The sequence below is a fragment of the Prunus dulcis genome, chromosome 4, assembly GCF_902201215.1.
Source record: "Prunus dulcis chromosome 4, ALMONDv2, whole genome shotgun sequence".
NCBI lineage: Eukaryota > Viridiplantae > Streptophyta > Magnoliopsida > Rosales > Rosaceae > Prunus > Prunus dulcis.
This window is the reverse complement of record NC_047653.1, coordinates 15,001,166-15,009,971: the sequence shown is the minus strand read 5'-3', so window position 1 is coordinate 15,009,971 and position 8,806 is coordinate 15,001,166.

Genomic DNA, 8,806 nt, shown 5'->3' with positions numbered 1-8,806 from the left:
TCAGTTTGAGTGTACCCTTTGGCCACGAGACGAGCCTTGTAGCGCTCAATGGTGCCATCGGAGCGATGCTTGATTTTATAGACCCATTTGCATCCAATGGGTTGCTTCCCAGGTGGAAGAGAAGTGAGGGACCAAGTCTGATTGGATTCCAAAGCGGCAAGTTCAGATTGCATAGCCTCTTGCCAGTGGGGATTAGAAACAGCCTCTGCAAAAGTGTTAGGTTCCACTGGCCGACTAATATTGGCAATGAAAGTAAAGTGTGATGGTGAGTAACGGTGATAAGAAAGGAAATTAGAAAGGGGATAACGAGTACCTTTGGTGCGACATGGCAAGGAGTCCGACGATTGGTCAAGCGTGGGTAGAGTAACCTGTGAGCAAACATAATCATGGAGATGGGCTGGTTTAACCTTATGGCGAAGAGAGTGGCGGATGGGGGCTGGTGGTACAGAAGGAGAGGAAGGTTGTGATGGGGCTGGTATGGCAGTGGTGTCCGAGGGAAAAATGGGGGCAGCGGTGTCGAAAGAAGCCGTGAGATCGGGTGGGGTAGAAGGAGATGGAGGATGTGGTGAGAGTAAGTCAGGAGATATACATGGAGGAGATGACAAATCAGATAAAGGAAGAGGTAAAACAAGGGGTGGAGGTTCCGTGAGAGAGGAAGAAGGGAGAGTTTGGAAAGGAAAATGACTCTCATGAAAAACGACATCACGACTGGTAAAAAAATTTTTGGTGGTAAGATCAAATAATTTGTAGGCCTTTTGACCGAAAGGATAACCGAGAAAAACACATCGCTTGGCTCTAGGATCAAATTTATGGGAAGGTTGGACAATGGTGGCATAGGCTAAACAACCAAAAATGCGGAGGTGGGTATAAGAAGGAGGTTTATGGTACAGCTTCTCATATGGGGATATCTTGGATAAAAGGGCAGTGGGTAGACGATTGATCAAGTAAATGGCGGTGAGAACACATTCTCCCCAAAAAGAAATAGGGAGATTTGCCTGAAAACGTAAAGCCCTAGCCATCTCTATGATATGTCGGTGCTTGCGCTCTACAACACCATTTTGTTGTGGTGTGTAGACACAAGTATGTTGAAAGATAACCCCATGTTCGTGAAAGAAACGACGCATGGAAGAAAATTCACCTCCATTATCAACGCGTATTTGTTGTACGTGAGTATTGAATTGTGTTTGGACAAAGGCAAAAAAGGATTTAAGCAAGTTCTGTGTTTCAGATTTATTTTGCATGAGAAATAACCAAGTGAACCTAGTAAAATCATCCACAATAGTTAGAAAATAACGAGCCCCTGAAAAAGATGCAATTTTATGTGGCCCCCAAATGTCGCAATGAATAAGAGAGAATGGTTTAGAAGAGGAAATAGAACTTAAATGAAAAGGTAAGCGAGTTTGCTTTGCCAAGGGACAAACCTCGCAAGCATTATTTGAAAAAGGGAAATGTAAAACATTCTTAGCTAAAAATTGTAAACGAGAAGATGATGGATGGCCTAAACGGCTGTGCCAGAGGTGAGTTGAGGCATGAGCATGGTTGCAAGATGGTGGGAGAAGGGAAGGCTTGTCTGACGCCAAAGAAACCAAGTAGTAAAGACCTCCTTGCTGTTTACCCAGACCAATCGTCTTCCTCGTAGCCAAGTCCTGCAAAATGCACCAATTAGGAAAAAAAGAGATGGAACAATGAAGTCCTTGTGTAAGTTTGCTTACTGACATCAAATTAACTTTGAAGCTAGGCACATACAAGACATTGTTTAAAGAAAGAGATGAGTTGAGAGAAGCATTCCCAACAGAAATAATAGAAGCCTTTTCACCGCTAGGCAATACAACTGGTGGAATGGAAGGGTTGTTATTTGTGGACGTAAAAGAATGTGAGGTGGATGTAATATGATCTGTTGCGCCACTATCAATCAGCCAGCGGTGTAAAGGTAAAGGATAATATGACAAACCTGCAGAGTTTGCTTGTGGCTCTTTCTTATCATTCATCATGGTAAGAATCTGCTGATACTCACTGTCAGATAGGTTGGGCATGGCAGACTTCAATTCTTGCATAGTGGGATTGTTTTGCACGTGATTGGCAGAGGAACTTGAGCCTTTCTTGTTTCGGTTGGATTTGTGCAGTCGATGCCCAGGAGGATAGCCATGAAGTTTATAACAGGTATCAATTGTGTGATGATCCCGATCGCAGTGAGTGCAGTGAAGAGGCTTACGATTAGAATTCGAAGGTCTCTGGTGTTGGCGAACAGCCATTGCAGCAGGTTCCAAGGTAGTATGAGGAGTCCCCAGTTGTCGTTGCTTCTCCTCTTGGGAAATTAAGGAATAGATGTTGCGTATGGATGGTAGGGGCTGCATAAGAAGAATCTGTCCACGAGCAGCAGCATATGAATCATTCAGACCCATGAGAAATTGCATCACCCTATTCCTCTCATCACGTTCAGCATGATCTTTCATGGCACCACAGGTACAAGTCGGCACATCACTGTATGATGCCAACTCATCCCATAGTCCCTTAAGTCTTGTGTAATAAGCGGCAACCGACATTTGATCTTGAGTAAGGGAAGCAATGTCACGTTGGATCTGGAAAATTCGAGGAACGTTGCTTTGAGAGAAGCGCTCCTTCAAATCTTCCCATATATCATGAGCAGTGTCAGAGTAGATGACGCTATCAGCTATGTCTTGATCAAGGGAATTCAAGATCCAAGATAGGATCATATCATTGCAACGTTGCCAAAGAGAGAACTCATCAGGATCGGTTTTCTTTGAAGGCTTCTTGACAGTGCCATCAACAAAACCAAGTTTGTTCTTGGCACTCAAGGAGATTCGCATGGAACGACACCATGTCCCATAGTTGTCTCCATTCAATGGTTTGGATACAAGAACCATGCCAGGATGGTCAGAGTGATGAATGAAAAAAGGGTTGGAAACTTCAGACTTGTTTCCATCCTTGGAAGAAGTTTCAACTTCTTTGTCATTAGCCATGGCAGAGAACTAACGAAAACAAAGAAGGAGGAAGCTGGGATTTTTGACGGTAAAGAGAAAAACAAGAGCTAGGTTTTCTCCTAGCTCTGATACCATGTAAAATTGTAATCAAAAGAAGAATGTTTGATTACTTTGCTTATTTTCTCTTTACACTGTTAAGGGTATCTATACCCAAGTTTCCTACAATCAAGAGACTAGTAAAGGAAAGCATAATCATATGATCAAAACTTCATTTCTCGCCATTGATAATGTGCCTTGTTTCCACCCCATTATCTTCTTCGCCACACGCTCGCGGATATAGGCTAACGCAACTTTCTTAGACTGTCCCCAAGTCATTGGAATAACCAAATAAATACCATAGTTATCAATCCCTCTAACACCCATAATCGAGCTTGTATTCGCCTTGACATCCTCAGGAGTGTTAGCACTGAACATAAGACTAGATTTCTCGTAATCAATTAACTGACCAGATGCGAGACAGTAATCATCTAGTAGACCCTTTAATCTAGAGCAGTTTTCTTCCTCAGCTTTAACAAAAAATAGTGAATCATCTGCAAAGAAGAGTTGAGACAGAATTGGAGCTCGCCTAGATACTCGGATACCGTTAATGACACCATCTTGCACCAACTTGGTCAAATTACATGAAAGCGCTTCGCACACCAAAAGGAAGAGGTAGGGCGATAGGTGATCACCTTGTCTTAACCCTCTTGATGGCAAGAAGGACGAACCAAGTTGGCCATTCACTAAGACAAAGAAAGATACGGTTCTAATACACAACATAACCAATCTGATCCATCCTGTCTGGAAACCAAGCTTTTGTAACAAGGCTTCAAGAAAATCCCACTCCACCTCATCATAAGCCTTGTTCATGTCAATTTTAATTCCCACTTCATACTTGTGACTCGCTCTCTTGAGCTTAAGATAATGAAAGGCTTCATGAGCTACAATCACATTATCATGAATCGGTCTGCCAAGAAGGCATTTTGGGAATCAGAAACAAGGTAAGGCATGAGAGACTTTAACTGGTTGGCAAGTAGCCTGGACAAAATCTTGTACGAAGTGTTGCATAGACTGATTGGTCTAAACTGAGAGGTGGACTCAGGAGCAAGCACCTTAGGAATCAACGCAATGAAAGTTTTGTTTATGTCACGAATATGGGATTGCCCTGTATAAAACTCCTCAGCTGATCTAGAAATAATATCTTGCACAGAAAGCCAATACTTCTGGTAGAACATAGCAGGAAAGCCGTCTGGGCCAGGTGCCTTAAGGGACCCAATTTGGAAAATTGCATCTTTCACTTCCTCCAGGCTAAAGGGACGCATAAGCTCACCATTCATATCGTTATTAACCAACTGAGGGATATGGTCCATGATACCATTCCAATTTCGAGGGCCACTGGACTTAAACAAGTTCACAAAATAATTTTGAAACTCATTTTGTATCATTTTGTCACCTGCTATCCATACTCCAGCCTCATTCTTAATCTTCCAAATACGGTTCCTTTGCCTTCTCTAGATAGTAGTTAAATGAAAAAAAATGAGTATTAGCATCTCCAGCTTTGAGCCAACTCACCCTTGATTTTTGTTTCCAGTAAAGCTCTTCATTCTTCCATAATTGTTCCAACTCCGACATCAGTCGGTTTTTCTCATTCAAGAAGGTCCCAATATCCTGATTCGCCGGCCTCAAATTAAGCTCCTTTAACACCTCTGCAATTTTCACCTTGTTATTGGGGTGTTGATTTCGACTCCATTTAACTAAAGCATTCATGCACTCCTTAAGATTAATTAGCCATTGTCTGGTACCAGAAGTTCCCATCATAGCCTTTCACCCTTCGTCAACTACCCTGTGGCAATCAGCATCTTCGGCCCATTAAGATTCGAAACGGAAAAGCTTTCTTCCTTTAGGCATATTGGGATTGTTATCAAACAAAATAGGGCAATGGTCAGAGGCTATCCTTGGGCAGTGGGAAACATTCGAACTAGGCCAAGCCTCTACCCAGCAAATATTGCAAAGCCCTCTGTTCAATCTTTCACGAACTGAAATCTCCCCACCAATATGTCTATCCCAGGTAAAGGGCTAACCAATAAACCCCAAATCTACTAAATTCAACTTGTTCACAAAATCCACAAGGTAACGTTTTCGTGTTGGATTCCAACCCGATCCACTTTCTTTCTCATATTGCCAACAAATTTCATTGAAATCCCCCACAATACTCCATGGCATATTCTCCATTTGGTCTCATTGAAGCATAGCATCCCAAAATTGGTATTTCTCTTCACTGTATGGCGTTCCATAAAACCACGTGCACCTGCAATGAAATTTCTCATTTTCTATTTTCACCGTAGCATCAATCCAAGAACGGGAAGTGTCATTAATTTGAACATTCACACCCGTCTTCCACCAAACACTCAAACCTCCAACAAGACCAATTGGATCCACAGTCACTCCGTTATGGTAACCACACTATCTACGAAGCTGAACATTCCGGTGATGGTTTTGCTTAGTTTCCATCAAAAACACCACCGTGGGATTTTTGGAACGTAATAGTTCCTTCAAATACAGAACTGTCAAGGGGTTCCCCAACCCTTGACAGTTCCAAGCAAGTTGTATCATGATTCCCTTGCGGCTGATTTGGGCCAGCCACCACAACCCTGGAGGGGGACAGTATCCTCCACCCCATTAGCCTTATGCTTTCTTTCCATCTCTTCCAGCTCTTTAGAAGGACTGACAACCAATTCACAAGGTTGTTATTTGTCTTGCCCAAAATTCTGGTTCCATTCTTTGTACAGCAGCACTCATATTGATCCGACCACCTCTTTGCCTACCTCTAAGCCCTCTTCCCCTTCTGTTGGACAATCGTAGAGAGCATCCATGGCCTGGACTAGTAGAAGGGTGAGCTTTCTTAGGAGGATTAGGTATGATTGAACCCTCCTCGTCTTCAGTACAAATCTTCTTGCCTTTTCTCTGTTTTTGAGTTTCTTGCACATCCTGATCAAGCACACCAGATTCAACTTCTTCAACTATAGGCCCATTTCCAGAATTTTGCTAAAATGACACGTTGGGTTTTGCCCAGTCGCCATGCATTATCACTGAGTTGAACCCCTCACCAATCTCCATGTTTGCAGTAATATTGGCCCAAGTTGCTGAAGTTAGGGCCCAAGGTGGAACCCTCATTGGGTCACACAAATCTCGATCCTTCGCAAGCCCATTCATAGCCACAGTAAGAGTCCCGTTATAATCTTGAGTGCTAAAACTCTCAGGGTCCCGCATCTCACGGTAGTCATCAAGCGTGGCTCTGTGTTTTGGTAGATTAGTGTTGTTAGTACAACGTTGCAAAGCCACAAACTGAAACGTAGCAGATGTTCGTATTGTCGCTGAACCCCTTGCCTCCATTTCAGCTGTTTGTATTGTCGTTGAGCCCCCTGCAACCACAGTTGTTCCATTGACTTTCAACTTTGTCCCACTATGCTCAACCCAATTATTGCCGGAGATGCCGTCTTTCTCGCTGGAGGAGAATTGCGGCCGTCCGTTCCAGGTGAGTTGGGCTCTAGATTCCAGTCTCTTTTCCTCTGATTTTCCTGAAAAAGGGACACCGACACTCTAGAGACCGGAGCCGCTCTCAACCAATCTCTGTGTTGCAAGTTTTCTGCTATAAGTCTTGGGTCATGAGTTATTTGGCATCCCCTTGAATGGCCCAGCTTACCACATGAGTAACAGAAGTCCCTTAGACCCTCATATCGCAGTCTAATGAGACGCTTCCCTTTAACTGGGCATGGCATAGTAAATCCAGGAGATAGAGGTTTAGATGCATCAAGGTTCACTCTTATTCTTATGAACCCTCTAAATCCAGCCGTATCAATGTCTTCAACTTCCATAACCGCTCCGACTCTCGCACCTAGCACCCTGGCATTCTTTGAAGTACAAAGATTCCTTGGTAAACCATGTGCTTGAACCCAATACACTGCCATATCTGCTGCAATATCATCCAAGGAATGATAAAGTGGCCATAGCATGGTGGTGAAGGTATGGCCCTTCACAAACCATGGGTTCCCATCCACCAGACGCCGGGCAACCTTCTCGTCTCCTACTATTATGGAATAGACATTTGCCTTTGCTTTAACAACCTTTACAGCCCCCATACAGTTCCAAGCAACACGAAGAACCTCTTTGATTGTTGCTTGGGATGGTTCATGGTCTGCAATTAGCAAACTAACCAAAGCAATACTGTTTTCAGGCTTCTCATCCAGTCTGTCCTCCAAACATATGGACAAACCATCTTCGACCTCTTCCTTGGAAAAAGTATCAAACTTATTTATACCATATTTGACCAAGCAACTAGAAGCAAATCTAAGCAAGGCAAAGAGTCCCACATTGAAATATTACAAGATGTGTAGACTCCCCTTCATCTATAAAAGGAGACCATTCTCCACTTAGGAGAGGAGGTTTTTTTGGGCTGAGCTTGATCTTTAGTCATGGGCTTCACCCTTCTTCTCACAAATATTTGGGGCTCAACCCTTTGTACAAATGTAAATAGGAGGTTTTTTTGGGCTGAGCTTGATCTTTAGTCATGGGCTTCACCCTTCTTCTCACAAATATTTGGGGCTCAACCCTTTGTACAAATGTAAATACACATCATTATAATAATGAGAATATACTTCTCCGTGGATGTAGCCCATTTATTAAGGGTGAACCACGTATATCTTGTCTTCTGTATATTTATCGCTTACCCCAATCCTCACTCACATGGTGGAGGCCCTCATTTTCACCCATCATCCATCTCACTTTATCACTAAGTTGGGCTCAAAAGTGCCAAACTATTTTTGAGCGTCAACAAAACTCCTCCATCTCACCAACGTAGGACCAAAGTCTCTCCTGCTGAAAGAGAAAATGGACACTACTAAGCCCGTTTGAACTTACCACAAGCCATAACGGCCACTATCAAGGATTAACCTCGCCATGCAAACATGACGTTTTTTAGACCCAAAAGTTCATGATCGTTCCTGGCTCTCTTCTCTTCAATTTTTCTTTAACTACAATTCGATTGCAAACAAAACAGATATCCAAGGAAATACAAACAAGACGAGACTATGAGCCCAAACTAATATTGAGACTTTTTCTTTTGGGCCCGGCGAGCACTCACTCTTATATCATAAATAGTAATTTTATTTGAGTCAAATTTAGTTTTTGCATGAACTACTTGTTACTTTGAATTCTGTAGCTTTAATTTTAGGGTCAATTCGAAGTTAGTTTGAGGTTAAAAAAATTTGTTGAAGCCGGAGTTCTTTTGATGTTGTCATCAATCAATTGATTGGTAGACCTAATTGAATATGATATGTATTTGCAATTTCATTCTCTTTTTTTCCAACTCGGTTCACTGGTTCAATTGCTCATCCTCATTGGATAGGATTATGAAAATTTGGCTCTTTTTTATTATCTTTAAAGATATTCTAAACATATAGTAAACGCTAATCAGCCATAAATATAATTAGACTTGCTCAACAGAAACAATGCTTCAATTATTTTAACCAAAAAATCTGTTAAGTGTATGCATTTTGAGTTTTTCTTTTGGCTTTCCTTGACAATATTGTAATAGGACATACATTGTAATTATCCAAGTTCAAGTTTATATTATGAATAGTTTCTCTAAGTGTTCTTATCTAGCTACTATCTTATGGAAGATCAATCATATTGGTAAAAGTAATTTGTGCAGTGCATCATATTGCATTCATTAAATTTCTTAAGATTATGACTAGTCATCTTCTTTTCATATGACTAGTCATCCTTTGCATCAGTAGGATTTTCAGCTCATTGGTTTTCAATTGGTT